Source organism: Sapajus apella, unplaced genomic scaffold, assembly GCF_009761245.1.
Source record: "Sapajus apella isolate SASKATOON/1434 unplaced genomic scaffold, GSC_monkey_1.0 scaffold17, whole genome shotgun sequence".
Lineage (NCBI taxonomy): Eukaryota > Metazoa > Chordata > Mammalia > Primates > Cebidae > Sapajus > Sapajus apella.
The window spans coordinates 2,770,746-2,789,074 of record NW_022436957.1 but is presented as its reverse complement, the minus strand read 5'-3'; positions in this window follow the sequence as shown (position 1 = coordinate 2,789,074).

Here is an 18,329-nt window from a genome sequence, read left to right as displayed (position 1 = left end):
AAATCCTCACCCCTAAGCTGATAGTATTAGAAGGTAGAGCCTTTGTAAGGTGATCAAGTCATGAGAGGGTGAGGCCTCATGAATGGGATGAGTGCCCTTATGGGGACCTCAAAGGACTCCCTTGCCCCTACCACCATGAAAAGGCACAGTGAGAAGGTGCCACCTATGAACCAGAAAGTGGGGCCTCACCAGACATTGAATTTGCAGGCACTTTGATCTTGGACTTCCAGCCTCCAGAACCATGAGAAATAATGTCTGCTGTTGATAAGCCACCTAGTGTATGGTATTTCATTACAGTAGCCTCAATGGACTAAGATGTAGGAAACTGAGGCAGGGGAGGTTAAATGCCCTGCTCAAGGTCAGACACTAGTTCATGATGGATTTAAATCCAGCAGTCTGAGTCGAGACGCTGTGTTGAACCAAGACAAACTGCATCCTACAAGAGGAAAATTAGTGTTTAATCATGTGAATCCTGTGCTCATGGCTGCGAGGGGATGCTGCAAGGGAGTATTTTGGTTTCTTCTGTTTCATGCTGAATAATATATAGAGATTTTGTAGTCTACTCCAATAGCTGTTTGGCAGTGCACACACACACACATATGTTATAATTTTTAGAATTATATATGCACTAAACAAATCGAACACTATTGAATTATGTCATGTAGAAATCTTTGTTTTCTACAAATGATGTTTAAATTAGCTAGCAGTGAAGTAACTTCTCTCTCTAGGATGTGCTGTCCCCCCTCTTCCTGACTCTCCCACTTCTACTCCTGATATCCTAAGAAAGGAGACCATAGCCATGTGAGGATTAGGGCAAGCAATGGGTCCGTCCTGGGATTTTTACTACCTTATGAACGTGGCCAGCAACCCTGCATCTAAACCGCTAACTCTTATATTCACCAACTACTTAGACTCGGTAAAATATATGTTATTTAAGCCTGGCTTTAAAAACAGGCTATGAAATACTTAGCAGAAACTCCCAAACAATGGAATTGCAATAATTGTACTATTCAGAATAAAAAAATCAATAAAAACAAAACAAAACAAAAACCACCCTAGAATGTGTTAGCAGTCTTCTGTCCTGCCACATCTATCATTCATTCCTAACAACTCTGTAGAAGCAAAGACCAGAAGAGCCCGGAGACAGAAGAGTCTACATCACCACGTACCAGGGTCACATAAAAATTTAACTGCAAGCCCAGAACTCTCAGGACATCTTCCGTAAAGCAGTAAAGAAAAAAAAAAAAAAAAAAAACCTCACCTGTGTTATACTGCAGGAGGAAGGTGAAGGGAGCTCCGGGCTACATTACTTATGGGGACAAACCAGTTAACCACATTGAATGGTGAAATGGCACATCCACCTTAGACAGTGGCCTGCATCTCTTGGTCCCTGAAATAAAGCTAAGGCATCCACCAGCGTTCAAGTTCAATGTATAGGCACATTCATATTGTATTATCTGCCCTTCTGTGAGTGCTAAGATGCACAGGTTAAAAAAAAATTCTAATGTTTGGGCAAAGGAAAACAAACATTTACTTTTACATTTAAACAATGTTATAGAATGTAGCACTGTGTTACTACATTAGATGTTCAAATTCGCTCTTTCTGCTTCAAGAGGGACTCATCTGAGACTGAAGGGTCTTCTCCATGTGATTACTGCCAATTAAAGAGCAAGAAATGAAAGTGCAAATCAATAACATCAACTCAATGTAACAACACATTCAATTTCAATTATCTGCAGCTAAAGAAAAAAAAAATCAAGCTTCAGCCTATAATATAAACTGAGGTAGGATTCTAGACTGCTGCCTGTTGAGGTAGATTGCAGCTATTTCACAAATCCACTAATGAAAAGGTCCTTGCTATAATCTAAACATCTGTGTTCCCCCAAGTTCCTATGCTGAAATCCTCACCACCAGTGTTTTGGTATTAGGGGGTGGGGGTTTGGGGAGGTGATGGTATCATGAAGGTGGAACTTCATGAATGGCATGAGTGCCTTTATAAAAGGGACCCCAGAGAGCTCCCTTGCTTCTTCCACCATGTGAGGACAGTGAGAAGGCACCATCTATGAACCAGGAAGCGGGTCCCTACCAGGCACTGAATGTGCCATGCCTAGATCTTGGACTCCCAGCCTCCAGAGCTGTGAGCAATAAACGTCTGTTGCCTTTAAGTTACCTAGTCTAAGGTAGTTTATTATAGCAGCACACATGAACTAAGACAGTCTTCTTAAGAACTGTTTGATCGGCTTTTTATTTTGATCTGCTTAGATTTATCCCTTCACAGTGTTTATATGAGTTTTGTAGTTTGGCAATTTGACTCATTCCTTGGGGACCAATAGCAGGCACTGTTTTATTTTAGCTTCTATATCAAGGTGGTAGGTGATTTTGAAATTTAAAAATGAATTTTAAATTGGTAATTAGGCTTCTCTAGAGAAAAATATTATAACATATTAGTATTATATATAATTATTATATTGCTAATATTTTACTATTAGTAGTTAGTAAATTACTATTATTTGCTAATAGTAAATAACAATAAATAGTAATAGTATAAGTAGTAAATACTAAAAACACTAACATTTGCTAATCGAAATTACTAATTAATTATTAACATTAGATATTGTAGTAATATATAATAGTACATATAGTAATTATGTCTAATACATTTATTATATTTGTTAATTATATAATATATAGTAATTACATACAGTAAATATGAGGAAATATATAGTATATATTTTATATACAGCCTATGCAATATTTGGCGGTAGGTGGGAAATTAAATATTCTACATTCTTGTTTTGTTTTCTCTCTTGCAAATATAAAATATTTTTAATCACTTTCCCAACTAACAGCTCTCCTCCTTAGGACTGACAATCAGCCTATTCTGAGATTCCTGCACGTTCTTTGCACGCATGATCAGAACTAGCAGTAGGCTTTTCTGGTGGTCAGCATTTAGACAAGAAACTGTATCTGGCCCATTGAGTAGTAATAGCAAGCTACTGGAGACAAAACATACCCTCTTTTCTGAAGCAATTCTTGAAACGTCTACTTTGGAAAACCTCATTTACTTTTGTATGCTGTCTCAAGACTTCTCACATAAATAGACGTCGAAACAAAAAAACAAACCCACACATCCTTTCCAGGGTCGAATGACCGATTCCTTGGTTTGGGGTGCATGTGAGTTCCGTCAAGTAGCCTCCACAACAGATGGAGCCTTTTGAGAGATCAAAAGCAAACCCCCATGCCATCCTTGGTTCTCCTGTCCTGTTCCTATACCTTTATCAACCCAAGGACTAGCCTGGAGATCCACTTCACAGGAACGATCGCAAACTGCTCCAGTGAGTCTTTTTTGGCTGTTTTCAGAAAACGGAGCTGATGTCAGACTTGTTGTATAAAGATAGCACTGTGCATTGTCTTACAAATCTCATTCCAAGAACTGAGGCAGAAAAACTGCAAGTCTCAGCTACAGAAACATTACTGAAGGAATAGAGAGCCGAAATCTTTGGAAGCTCTTGTTATGAAATATTGTATTAGAAGAGTTTCTTTGCTGTATTTGTGGAGGTAGTTGTGGTTAGGAGTAAAGCCAGCAGAAAAAAAAAATCCAAATATATGACAATACCTGCATTCCTTTACTGGGGATTTTGAGAGTCAGTTGGTCCTAGGGCTCTAAATGTTTTTTCCCTTCACCTTTTATTTTAAGTTCCATGATACATATGCAGGATGTGCAGGTTTGTTACATAGACAAGCTTGTGCCGTGGTGGCTTACTGCCCAGATCATGCCATCACCCAGGTATTAAGCCCAGTATCCCTTAGCTATTCTTCCTGATGCTCTCCCTCCCCCATCCTCCACTCCAACAGGCCCCAGGGTGTGTTGTTCCCCTCCATGTGTCCATGTGTTCTCATTCATCACCACCCTCCTGCTTATAAGTGACTACATGCAGTCTTTGGTTTACTGTTTCCGCGTTAGTTTGCTCAGGATAATGGCTCCCAACTTCATTCATGTCCCTGCAAAGGACATGATCTCGTTCCTTTTTCTGGTTGCATAGTATTCTATGGTGTATATGTACCACATTTTCTTTATCTAGCCTATCATTGATGGACATTTGGGTTGATTCCATGCCTTTGCTACTGTGAATAGTACTAAAATGAACATATCTGTGCATGTATCTTTGTAATAGAATGATTTAAATTCCTTTGGGTATATACTCAGTAATGGGATTGTTGGGTCAAATGGTATTTCTGTAGGGCTCTAAATTTTTAAAATTTGCCTTTCTAACTAAGTTAATAATGGTTGCATAGAATAATATTACCAATAGGAATTTTCATCCTAGGGAATCATTTTCACAGCATGCATAAATACTGCCATATAGTGATTAATTACTTCCATGCCTTTTTCTGACAAGGAAGTACTTTTATTTCCCTGGCCCTTGCAGATGCTTGCAAAAGGACTAATAATATTCCCTTGTGACTAATTATATCAGGCTTTGTAATTCACAATCTATGAACACTCTTCTTGATATTTTAGGGGGAAAATGGTAAAAACAAACAACACATCAGTGACAGTGAAGTGGAAGGACAAGACATGAACGAATTCATGTGGTCATTTCTACAACATTAGCTTCTCCAGGGCATTTGTTCACCTGCTTTCCTTGACTCTTCTAAAAATCTGGTTCTCTCTTTCTTCAAAATCGGGTTGAAGGTCACATCCTTGGCATCAACATCAATTCATCTAACCTGACTTGGATCACGTTTTGTGTCTCCTCAGCCATGATATTAACAGATTGCTTTGTATACATTTGCGTTTGATAATAATTTCCTCACCAAGGTTTAAACCTCTTAATTGTGTATGCTCCCTCTTCACAGTTAAGAAGCTAGACATCTGATACTTTTGTATTCCTTATAAAGTAGTTTTTTCCCCAATAATATAGCAAAAATTAAAAAATTGTCGATAGGTATATAAGTCAGCACAGGCTGCCATAAAAAACTACCACAGACTGAGTGGCTTAAACAACAGATATTTGTTTTCTCACAGTTCTGGAAGCTGGAAGTCCAAGACCAAGGGTCAGTAGAGTTGGTTTCTTGTGAGGGCTCCCTTCCTGGCTTGTAGATGGCCTACTTTCTTGCTGTGCCCTCTCACATGGTGGAAAGAGAGAGTTCTGCTATCTGTTCCTCTTCTCGTAAGCTCACTAATCCTATAGAATTAGAGCCCCACCCTTATGATTTTATTGAACCTTTATCACTTTCTCATAGACCCTGTCTCCAAATACAGCCACATTGAAGGTTATAGCTCTGATATGGTTTGGCTGTGTCCCCACTCAAATCTTATCTTGAATTGTAGCTCCCACAATTCCCATGTGTCATGGGAGGGACACAGTGGAAGGTAATTGAATCACAGGGGCGGGTCTTTCCTGTGTTGTTCTCATGATAGTGAACAAGTATCATGAGATCTGAGGGTTTTATAAAGGGGAGTTTCCCTGCACAAACTCTTTCTTGTCTGCAGCCATGTAAGATGTGCCTTTTGCCTTCCACCATGATTATGAGGCCTCCCCAGCCACGTGGAACTGTGAGTTCATTAAACCTCTTTTTCTTTATAAATTACCCAATCTTGGGTATGACTTTATCAGCAGCATGAGAACAGACTAATACAGCCTCCAACTTAAGAATTTTGTTGGGGGGCACAACTCAGTCCATAGCAATAAAGTTACCAGACCTGGCAAATGCTTATATAGAACACTGCATTTAATTTGAGTTTTATGTGAAGGACAAATCATTTTTAAGTACAAATATATCTCAAGCAATATTTGAGACAGACTCATTCTAAAGAATGCATCTGTTTTTTTACCTGCAATTGAAATATAAATGAGTCTCCGTATTTTGTCCTACAACCCTAATTGTAGGAAGTCTTAGTTTGATGGAAGCAGGAGCAAAGTTCAATCAGTAACTGTGCTGAGTGCCGTGGACAATACCAAGAAGCACAAAGAGGTTACCAGTTTTTCCCATGAAAAGTGCTTGGCCATGGGATCCATCCAAATTGATGAGGAAGTTGACTTGGTTAAGAAAGTTGACTTGGTTAGCTTATTACATCAGTGCCTTGGATCACAGGACCTCTGAGAGTATGGGGATAAGGAAAAGTGGAAGGTAGGAACCATAGAGGTCTTCATGGAAGAGGTGTCCCTTTCACTGCACTCTACAGATGGTGATACATCTCACTGGGTGGAAGGGAAGGCAGAGGACACTAAGAGCAGAAGTTAATGGCTTGTCCAAAGGCAGAGGGCAATGACTTGTCCAAGGCAGAGGGCAATGGCTTATGCAAGGGCAGAGGGCAATGACTTCTCCAGGCTGCCAGAGAGGAGATAGAAGTTGGGAGCTGGGAGAACAGCTCCTATCAGATGGCAATGATTCAGCTATCAAACAGATTCTGGGAAGGGAGGATTGCTTTGAGAATAGAAAGAAAGGGGAAGGCAGACAGCCCATGAATCAAGAACTGTAGAAACCATGTGTTAGCTTGCAGGTGAAAGAAGCCATAGCAATGAAAGACAGGCTGCATCTGAGCGGAGGAGGTTAGGAAAAAAATGCAGGGAAAATGGGGCACAGTTGATTCTTGTTATTCATGGAAGTGATGCTCTATATGCCATCCCAAACACTGAATTAACAAATACTGAATATTGCTCCTAGGGGAAGAAGATATAGAGTTAAGTTCCTGTGGGCCTCTGGTTACATTTTCATCAACTGACCAATACATAACATTGTTTTACGTGTATTTATGTCGATTTATTTATTTACTTATTTATTGACACAAGGTCTCTGTCTCTACCCCCAGGCTGGAGTGTAATGATGCAGTCATAGCTCACTGCAGCCTCCAACCCCTGAGCTCAAGCGATCCTTCCCCCTTGGCCTCTTGAGTAGCTGGGATACTACAGGTGCGTGCCTCCATGCCCTGCTAATTGTTTTTTTGTTTTTTTTTTTTTTTTTGGAGAGATGAGGCCTCATTATGTGGCCCAGGATGGTCTTGATCTCCTTGCTTCAAGTGATCCTCCCACCTCAGCTTGTCAAAGTGCTGGTACTACAGGCATTAGCCACCATTGGGCCTGGACTACATTTCCATTTGAAGACACTTTGTGGCATGTATATTGTTGATTTATTCACGTGGACTCCACAGATGACAGCACTATGGCTCATCCTGAACAAAGTGTCTCTAACACGTATTTTCCCAGTACTGCACATCCCAGCCTTCTTGAACTTGGGAACACTAGACAACACTGCATCAGTCTGCTCCTGGGAGCTGTTTCAAACAAGGAAAGTCACCAACAAAGAGCACAAAAATGTGGAAAATGTGCCACTATATTGAAATAAAAAGGTTACTTGTTTTGGGTCTGAGGGCTAAAACAAGAAGGTAAAGTGTCCCCTTATTCAACCTCAGCTGGCAACCTATGCATCGGGTGACTAGAATTTTTCACTCCTCTGCGTTTGCCAGCAAATGACCTCAAAACTGCTGTAGATATTGATTTTGAGGTTCCAAATAAGTTTTACTGAAAAGGAGAGTAAAACTTCGCAAGCTCAAAACTCAGTGAGAATCAGCAGTGTGTGAGTTTAGATATAGGTTACTTAAGGTGATGGGAGAAGGCTAAATTCTCAATGTCCAGGGTATTTGAAGAGCAATAGTTCCACCAGTGAATAGTTGAAGGCTGAAAATTATACTGGAATCTTTGCCTTGTGTATTCCTTCAAGGGAGATGCATGCGTGGCCTGCCACAGTGGGGTCCTGGGTCAATGCCAGGCAGAATATGCCCTGTGGAATTTGGCATGTGGTAACCATACCTCCGACATGCACGCCGTATTTTCTCTTGTCTTCCCAGTTTCCAGCCTTGATCAACCGAACTCCCACGTTAGCTTGCTACCCTGGTTACTGCTTGTTTTACCTGTAGTATCTAGCTACCTCCTGCACTGCTTAGAAGTGACCTTCCAGCTTAGCAAATCATGTCTCAAATCCCATCTGCCCACACTCCCTAGTTATACCTGTTTCCTCATAGCCCATGCAGATGACTTCTGCCCTTATTCTCTGTTGACTGTAGTAGATCTTTGCACCTACCCATTCTGCCGATCATAACATCATCAAATGAGAACAGATGAGGCCTCCAAAGACTGGAAAACAGCCACATGATGAATCTGGTGAATAGTCCAGAGATTATGTAAATGAAGTGGTAATTAAGCCAATACAAGTAAAACAAAGAAGGCAGGTAGGAGAAGAATATGAAAAAAAAAGGGATAATTAATGAATTACTTTATTCATTCATCAATCCAACACATATTTATGGAGTATGCAAGGTACTGAGTTAGTCTATGAAGCCAAAATATTCCATGACAAGCCAGAAGAGATTTTCGAAGGCATGCTCATCAATCCTAACCAATTCAATAGAAAGATAAAGGAAAATGTGTGTTGGTCTCAGTGGCTCATGCCGGTAATCCCAGCACTTTGAGAGGCTGAGGGGGGACGAAGGCTTGAGCCCAGGAGTTTAAGATCAGCCTGGGAAACATGGCAAGAACTCGTCTCTACAAAAAATAAAAGTAAGATAAAATAAAAAGCAAGATAAAGGAAAATGTCAATTAAGATGGAGGGAGAGACGGAGAATCAGAAAACATCACAAATATACAAGAACTAAAGGCACGCTTATATTCCCTGTCACATTCATGCAGAGAGGAAAAAAATCCAGCAAGCAGTATGTTTGCCTCTGAAGACAGGAATATAATGAGTTGGAGTCACATCTACATCCGGCAATGCCTTATATGGAGAATGCATCTTGTGTAATGATTCACAGCATGTGTCCTGGGTAATTAGATCCGTAAGTCATGTTTAATTTCTTCTTATATTTCCAAAACTCTGTTTTCTGAGCCAGTGGCCAAATAATGCATTTACCTTGCCAGAATCCACGTGAACTCTCAGACCTGTCTTTTGTCCAGAATGCATCCAGCGGTGTCTTCCTGTTGATAGTGCAATATCTCATCAGGGGTGATCTGGCCAGCAAATGACTGGGCATTCTTAAAATGTAATTTGGAAGCACTGTTTCTGGAAGGACCATTCTGCTTTACACATAGCCACAACATGAGGTTTCTGTCCTCTGCCACATTCAGTCACTGGCAGCTCTCTGAAGTCATTAATGAGGATACTAGACACTGTCAACCACACACAACACTTCTTCTTGTGAATTCTATGCCTGCAGAACAAATTTCCTCTCTCTTTTTTTTTTTTTTTGAGATGGAGTCTCACTCTGTCGCCCAGGCTGGAGTGCAGTGGCAAAATCTCAGCTCACTACGACCTCCACCTCCCAGGTTCAACTGATTCTTCTGCCTCAGTCTCCTGAGTAACTTGGACTATAGGTATGCACCACCACCACCACGCCCAGCTAATTTTTTTTATTTTTTATTTTAGTACAGATGGGATTTTGCCACAATGGCCAGGCTGGTTTTGAACTCCTGCCCTCAGGCGATCTGCCCACCTCGGCCTTCCAGAGTGCGGGGATTACAGGCGTGAGCCATTGCACCAAGCCCAAATTTCCTCTTGATAAAAAAAAATGTTCACCCACATGTGGTCAATTACCTTTTGTGGGGCCACTTAAATCAGATTTAATGTAGTGTTCTTTCTCCACAAAACTGAAGGGAGGCAGTCAGCCATCATCACACAGCATTCCATATTAGTAGCGTGGCAACTTCCAGGAATTATTCTTAGAATGACCTCTAGAAATGAATTTTAACACACGGTCTTGATGTTCAAACTTTAGTCAAGTAACAATTACTAATATTTTGGAAGGATTGTTTTCTATCAAAAAGAGCACATTTCAGGTTAATGTGGCCACAGGTCTGTTTTCCAGAGGACTGAGTGTAGACAGTTCTCAGTCTCTAACTTCGGTTTGGGCAAGACTGTCTGCCCTACTCTGAGCTCAGCTTCTTACCCCATATTTTTGGCCTTTCAGAACCTGTTCCTATAAAATTCCAACGTCTGTTTCCCAAAAGGCAAGCCCCTTTCCACACTGCCATATTGCAGTTCCCAAATTTGGCAGAAAGCTGACAAATGACTGACTTTGCTATGTTGCTAGGTACTCAGGAGTCTTGGCCACAGGGTGAAGGTAAAGATGTGGATTTCAAACAAATGGTTTTGAAGCTGTATTTTTAACAAGGCATTGTTACTAGATGACTGATGGTCATTTGCTGAGATCCTTTCTAATGCATCTGTCCCTTACTATATATTCTATTCATGGCCTTTAACTTTGATGGCTGTGATTTATTTCTATCCAGGGTACTCTAACTTGATGGTTAGAATGTGAAAAAAAGCTCATGCCTGAGACCCATCCATAGAGATTCAGGTGCACTGGGGTCAGGATGTGGCCTGGGCATCAGGATTTAAAAACCTCTCCAAGAGAGTCTTATGTTCTGCCAGTGTGAGGGGTCCTGCCTTGATAGGGCTCTCTTTCTACATCTTAATCAACCATGAAGCTATCAAGATATTTCTACCATTAAAAAAACAATTCAAGAAGGTTTCTTTCAAGGAGTCAGTCCAAAAAGTCTTTAAACCTATACCAACAAGAGCTAAGAGCACATTTGGAAATGCACATATAAATAATATATCAGAATTAATATATTACATAATACATATAATATATAATAATATATTTAATTATAATATAAGTAATATATATGCATATATAATTTATCATATAAATTGTATATGTAATCTATATTATATATAATATCATATATATATAAATATTTGGAGCTGCATTTTTCTTTGACTACCCCTTGCCACTTTTGAGAAACTAAGATCCTCCTGGTACAATTGTGATGCAGAGAATGCATTTCTAATTTCAAGAAATATCATCAACTTTATTTTTCTGTAATGCAAGGCTGTTTCATAAAACACTTGCACTCTATCAGACAACGGTTTAGCTAAATGATATGATTCTGAAGACTCAATTTTTAATTATAAAAGAGACATAGGGATTTTGTAGTCCTTCTTTTAACTCTTTGTATCTTGGATTTATTCGTTCTGTTGTCCTTGTATTGGCTCAGCACACTAGAAAGGTGTGCTTTTTACTGAGTTACAAAACTAGAATCCAAATCCATCCAAAAATAAAGAGATAAACCTTACTCAGAGAAGTCTGCCAATTGTCAATGAAAAGAATTTCTTGGACAATGAGTAACTATTATAAATGCAGAGGGAAATAGTTTATATCCACATTTCCATGATGCTTTTGAAAATTTCCTTGAAAGAAAAATTAACCTTTTTTACTGTTATTTCCAAAGTAAACAGTTCATCTGATATCAAGACAGGTGGCATTATAATTAAACTCACTGCCTTTCGAACTTCAATTATCAGCCTTGTGAAAAATTTTGAGTGAATTAGTAAAGGACCTGCCTCTTTTGTGGATAGACCCATTTTAGAACAACTGCCATAAATGGAGTTTAAAATGATATACCCTTGGAATTTATTCTGGGAAATGATTGAGCTTAATGCAAATTGTATCAGTAGAAGAATGAGCTCATATTTGCATAGGTACTTCTGGATAGCTGTTTATTTTACAGTTAGATGCAGATGGCCAGGGAACTGTGATAGCAATACAACATAGATGACGTTTCTGTTTCTCTGCTTCACGGGAAGGCCAAAACACAATAGAAATGGTTTTACAGCAAAATCAATTGGAATTTCATGTCTTCGGAAGTTTAAGTGATCAATTATACATTACAAAAAGCCATTCCACACATTCTTAGAAAGCAACTCAATGGCAAACTTAAAGAAAAGTGTAACTGTATTTTTGTATTTAGTTCCATTTGTGTGGTGTTGCAATATCACCTTACACCTACTACACCTGATGTATAGTTTTGAGTCGTTGTTTCTTTTTTCTGCAATGTATGCTGCTATTATATAAATAGGGGTTGGCCAACTCTTTCTGTAAAGGGACAGATAGTCAATTCTGTTGGTTTAGCAGTTGTACAGTTGCTGTCTTAACTAGTCACTGCCAATGTAGTGTGGAAATAGCACAGACATTGTGCAAACCAATGAGTAAGGCTGGATTCCAGCAAAACTTGATGGACAAAAACAGGTGGTAGGCTAGGTTTGGCGTCTGGGCTGTTATGAACAGGGACCGTTGGATGATCCCCCTTAAGGTTTATGTTGTGTAGGAGGAAAGAGGAGGCTTGTTGAGTGCCATGATTTGTTCTGATAACACCCTTTAGAAATAACCTGGAACTCTCCCTTTTCATGGGTACATCAAAGTCTAGACCTATTTCAAACTGCTCTTCAGTAGATACAAAACTCCACCACCAGAGGAGAAAATTTTAATCTTCTTCTGTCTCATGCATTGTCATAGTTTGCTGTTTGTAAAAGGTAACCTTGACTGTGTGTCTTCCAAAGAGACTACAGGCTCCGTGGAGATAGAGATAGCAGCTACCTAGCACCTAGTACAGGGACGCAGTTAAAAGACACTCAAACATTCATTGACTTGGACTCTAAGTTCTGAAAGTTTTTTTCCACTGCTTTAAAAAGGAAAACAACTGTAACTGTCCTATTTCCCGTCTCTGTGAGCACTTCTATGGCATCTAAGGCACAGCTGTTCTGTACCGATTTATCTATGTCGGCTTCTTCTCTATATTGCAGGAATCTCATTTTCATGTTATCACCAACTGACCACCTGGAGATTTTCCACCTCCTTCATCCTAGATGTTTGGTTTTGTGCTCACTTAATGCCATCTCAGTATGATCTGGGAGCAGCAGATGGGATTATCCAGAAACCCTTACTGGGTTGGACCAAGCCACATTCCAGCACAGATGTTCATAAAACCCTTATTCCTTTCAAAGTGGTCACTTTGGAAAACCAATACTGGATATTTTTACCAGAAAATTCTGCAGCGATGGGAAGTTTCATGTGACTTCCTTGATGGCCAGTGCTTTTCAGCATTGGAATGTTGACATTGTACCTGGTTCTGGGCTTAGCCCTTTTGGTTGGAGAGTCACGGGGCAATAGTGTTGAAGAGAGCAGGTCTCTCATGTTGGTGACTTTGTTTCTATTGTAACATTCTCCATGGTGAATGACCTTCTTAGTGGATCAATTTGCTTTTTTGTATCACTCAAATAATTACATCTAATTCTGGTAATAAATATGGAGATTAATTCTGGTTTTGGTGAGAATGCGCAAAGATGTGATCAGCATAGTCTTTTCTCTCATGAGGCTTACATCCTAGCCCGTTGCCCCAAAGTGGTGACAGTATGCACCTGGAAACACTCTATGGGTGATGCTAATAGATCAACATTTGGACACAGTGACTCCCTTCCAAAGGTGACTACTCTGAAGCGGATGTCCTCATTTTGAAACACTAGCTTGGGTATATTTCTTAAAAGAAAGGAAAGGTGGAATTATTCCAAGTGCTTTTCTCAAAACTCATTGTTTGTGTCAACAGAAACACTCAAAATACGAGTAAAAAGGAAAGTGTGAAATGAAAATAAGAATGAACATTAAAAATATGGACAGCAACAATCCTGCATGTTCTGCACATGCACCCCAGAACCTAAAGTGCAATAAAATATATATATATATATAATATGGACAAAATTGATTTACTAATGCCTATGAATACTACCTCGATTACTTATAGCCATTAATAAGTTAAAGAAAACTGAGCACTAGGAAATAGAATACAAAGCATAATAATTATGAGATAATTTTTCCACTTGCTCATTTTTACTTTATTAATTTAAAAAATTTCTGAAAGTCCCTACTTGTAGAATATTTACTTATTAATCATTGCCTACTTCTTGTGTAATAGTATAAATGATACAAAATTCTTACTTAGCATTTATACAGATTGTTTAAAATTTTGTTGTTGTTGAGACAAGGTCTTGCTCTGTCGCTCAGGCTGGAGTGCAGTGGCTTGATCTCGGCTCACTGCAACCTCCCCTCCCGGGCTCAAGCAAATTTCTTGTCTCAGACTCCCAAGTACTGGGACTACAGGCGAGCACCACCACACCTGGCCAATATTTATATTTTTAGTAGAGATGGGGGTTTCATCATGTTGGCCAGTCTGGTCTCAAATTCCTGACCTGAAGTGATCCACCTGCTTCGGCCTCTCAAAGTGCTGAGATTACAGGCATGAGCCACTGTGCCCAGCCCAATTTAAAATATTTTAAAGTCACCTTCTTTAAATAGTTACTCCCATGGAAATTGAAAAAAATTGGAAAAAGCGATTGATGTAGTCCACCAAAGAAGGGGAGGGACTTGATGTTTGCTAGTTGGATGCTCACATTTTGCCACATGTGGGGGCAGGTACCTTTAAGGATGTGCCTGGTTCACAGTAATCCTGTGAAGTGGGTATTATCCTCACAGCAATAGAAGAAACCGAGGCTTCTGGAAGGGAAGTCAGTGCCCACAGTCTTAGTCAGAGCCAGCCCTATCCTACCCAACACCCTCTGTCCACAGGATGAAATTCAGCCTCCATGGCCTGCCTGCTTTTCTTAGGTGGCCTGTCTTGCCCAGAATTCTGATGGATCCCCCTGCCCTGGACCCATCACTCCAGACATGGCGACCCAAACCAGCCCCAGTCCAGCTACAGGACTCTGGCCACAGCTGCTCCTTCTGTTTGCATCATCATCCCGCTGGATATTTGCACAACTAGATCCCTTCCATGTTTCCATCTTTGTTCCCATCTCCACCCCAGGGATCCCTGATATAGGAGTTGTCTTTCCTGATACCCAGTTGGATTTTCTTTATTGCCTTGACCACCACTCATGACTACTCCTGATGTCATTATCTCACACTGCAAGACTTAATTTCTTAATAAAAATAGAAAAGCCAAATTGTATTTGATAGGTTGGATCACATGAAATTACCTTTTTGTGCCCCCCACAAGGTGGTTACATAACATCAGTTTCATATTTTTCTTCTCAAAGCCATGACATTCAAAGGGATTGCTAACTGTTACGTTTCTTAATCAAGAGAACAGGAGTGGCTAGAATATCATTTTCCAGACTTTTGTGGTCATGCATCCCCATGATAAAACAGTAACACTTTCCTGTGCTTATCTATTAGGTTGGTGCTAAAGTAATTGCAGTTGTCACCATTGAAAATAATGTCAAAAACCTCAATTAATTTAGCACCAAGCTAATATTATTTGTAAATTATAAACATATCCGACTGTTATCGAATGTCTCACGTGATACAAAATACAGGATGGTGAGATTCCTCTATCATGACAGCAGATGCAGATCACTGTGTTACATAGTCTTCCGGAAAATTCAGACTTGGTTTGGAGTGGGAGATAAGATTTTATCAGATTTTATTGGAGAGTCGATGCCTTTCATTTGAAAATGTGCTGACAAGAATTAGGTAATGCGTTGCCTCCTTGTGCTTGTGTGATCCGTACCAAGTTCACTCTTGGTTTCTTTGTAGGGGCTTTAAGTCAGTCATCCATTTTGTGAGAATTAATATACTTAAACCCAGGTAGCATCACCAGTGAATTGTCTTAAGCATGCACTTGTTAACGACGAAGTGTTGCGATTTGCTGAAAATAAAAATGAGTGAAAACAAGTGAGGCACTCCTATGCCTACTGGGGAGCCCCATTACATCTTACATCTTGCATGAGAGAGGAAGCATTAATCTGGACTTGAATTATTACTATTTACTATTTGTGAGATACAAAGTGGAAATCCTCACATTTCCTTCCCACTCACCAAGGGATATCTCTGCAAACACCCTGAGTTTGGTGCATCCACTCTAAGAACCATTGGACCAGAGAGTATTAATAAGTCCAGTAAAACATTATAAAGAGAGAGACTGTTGGGAACAAGGTGTTAGGTCTGAACTTGGCAAACTCCGGTCTTTACTTACAGGATGCGCTTCCTGTGTTGCTGATGATCTGAAGTGAGCCTTGCTGTAGTTTAACGACATACGCCTGAAAACTGCTCATTATAAAAATTGCACTTGCTGTCTTAAGTTGTGGAGTGTGTTTGTAATAGGAAATTCAGTTTGCTTATGTAAATTCTACATAACCCCACTGACCCTGAGATCGTTGACCATATAACTCTGTATGTATAGTGTGTGGATTCTCTGACTACCGAGAAAAGCCCAGACTTCTAGTTCAAGTTTTCGCTTTGCAAATTGAGTCCTGGCAGACTCAGATCCAAATAAAAAGTAAAGTTTCATTTTCTATTAATGCATTCCAGTTTGTTTGTTCATTATCTTTTTCTCTGCCAAAATACAAGGTTCATGAGAGAAGAGACCATGCTCTGCACAGGTATGTGCACAGAACTTAACCAGTTTCTGGTACAGGGTAGGTAGTTAATCTATATTTATTAAATTATTGAATGAACAAACAGACGAATGAATGATATGGTAGATGGCAGTTACAGGACTGTAATTCTAGTCTTCTGACAGTAAGAAATAACACAGCCCTGTGTTATTTTCCAATTCTCTGTAAGGCCCATTATTTAGAATAGGCATTTGCTTTAAAATTACTTCTTAAATGTTCACGTTAATACAGAAATCTTGTATTAAAAAGAATTATAGACTTGCAGTATGCTCTATACCAGACAAAGAATAAGATTGGTAATTTAGTGCGAAGCTACTTGAGAAATTAATAGTAAACAAGAAATAGTTAATTATGTCAAAATCTATTTCATAGTCCCTCTCTTTTTGTAAACTAAAGCAGTAAGATTTGAAGGGAAGACATTTGGACAATCTTAAATTCTGGGCTGGACAGTATGTTCAATGATAGGACAGTGGCATTCACGGCAACCTGGTTGAAACTGGAGACCATTATTCTAAGTGAGGTAACTCAGGAATGGAAAACCAATCATCATACCTTCTTACTCATAAGTAGGAGCTAAGCTATGAGGACACAAAGGCACAGGAATGATACAATGGACTTTGGGGGCTCAGGGGAAATGGTGGGAGGGAGACGAGGGGTAAAAGACTGCATATTGGATGCAGTGTACACTGTTTGGATGATGGGTGCACCAAAATTTCAGAAATCACCACTAAAGAACTTATGGAGCCAAACATCACCTACTTCCCCAAAACCTATTGAAAAAAAAAAAAAAAAAAAAAAAAAACTTAAATACTCCCTCGTCATTCTAACTGAATCGTAATTCATCTGTTTTCAATGATGCAGGACAGTCCTTCGAGTAGTCTTGGTTCTCCCCTCTTTTTCCCTTGTAGTCCTTAAGAATAACTGTAGAATGTGCTGGGAATGCAACATCTTGAGATAAGGGGGAGTTACCTAGAACACTCCAGGCCCTGTTCCAGTAGCCTTGTAGAAACAGGATGCCCTTCAATGCCTTAGCCCAGTGGGTCCCATAGCCCCAGGTATGAAACCCATGGCAGGCTGATTTATGGGGTCTCTTAGCTTCAGTGCTACTTGGTCATGCACAGAAGAGACCCCCATCCACTCAGGGCAACTTTTCTGAGCCTCGGAAGAGTGGCTTGCTATGAAGTTCCAGCTTCTATTGTTTCTTGCTACCTATTTGAAAGTAACAAACCCACTTCACTTGCTCTGTACATGAGTATTCTGCCTCACTGGATGCAGACAAGTAGGTCATCTGTGCACAGTGAACCTGCTTCACAAATGAGAAAACTGAGACCCAGAGATATGGAATGACTTGCCCAAGATGCCACAGTGAGTGGTAGGATTCAAGAAAAGAACCCTGGAATGTTGCTCTTGCATTGGACTGAATGCATGTGATATACGTGTGTGTGTGTGTGTGTGTGTGTGTGTGTGTAATTAGGCTCTCTGTTACATCTTCACTTCCAGACCACATGCTGAATGGCAGAGGGAGGAACAACAGCAACAAAATTCAAGGCCATTCTGCAAAATCAACACATATGATCCTGCTTTAATGCAAGCATAACCCAATCTTAGCACAGTAATGTGGCTCCCAGACATTTCACCCAAAACACTGCAATGCAGAAGTCTTTTTGAGCATTATCCTTTTTGGCCTCTGCCTTCTTCCCTCATTACATGCAGAACAGTAACCATGGAGCAGCATGGTCATGGGCCATGAGGAATTAATTTAGACCGTCTCTAGTGATTGAGGGTATATGTTACATGCTCTTAAGTTTTTATTTAGAAAAGTTCTTTTCCATCTAGGAGGCTATTCAATAGACACTTTGCACCATGAAACTGACCATGAAAATTTATTTTTCAAAGTCCTCATACCATTTATGACTGCTTCGTGAAGTGTCCTGACAAGAGAGGAGGCTGAGATTGAGCCAGGAATCAGCCTTTTAAGCAATACCTCTGATGATTTGTGTATGTTCAGGAGTGCTTCTATACAAAGTACTGCTTGATCTTTA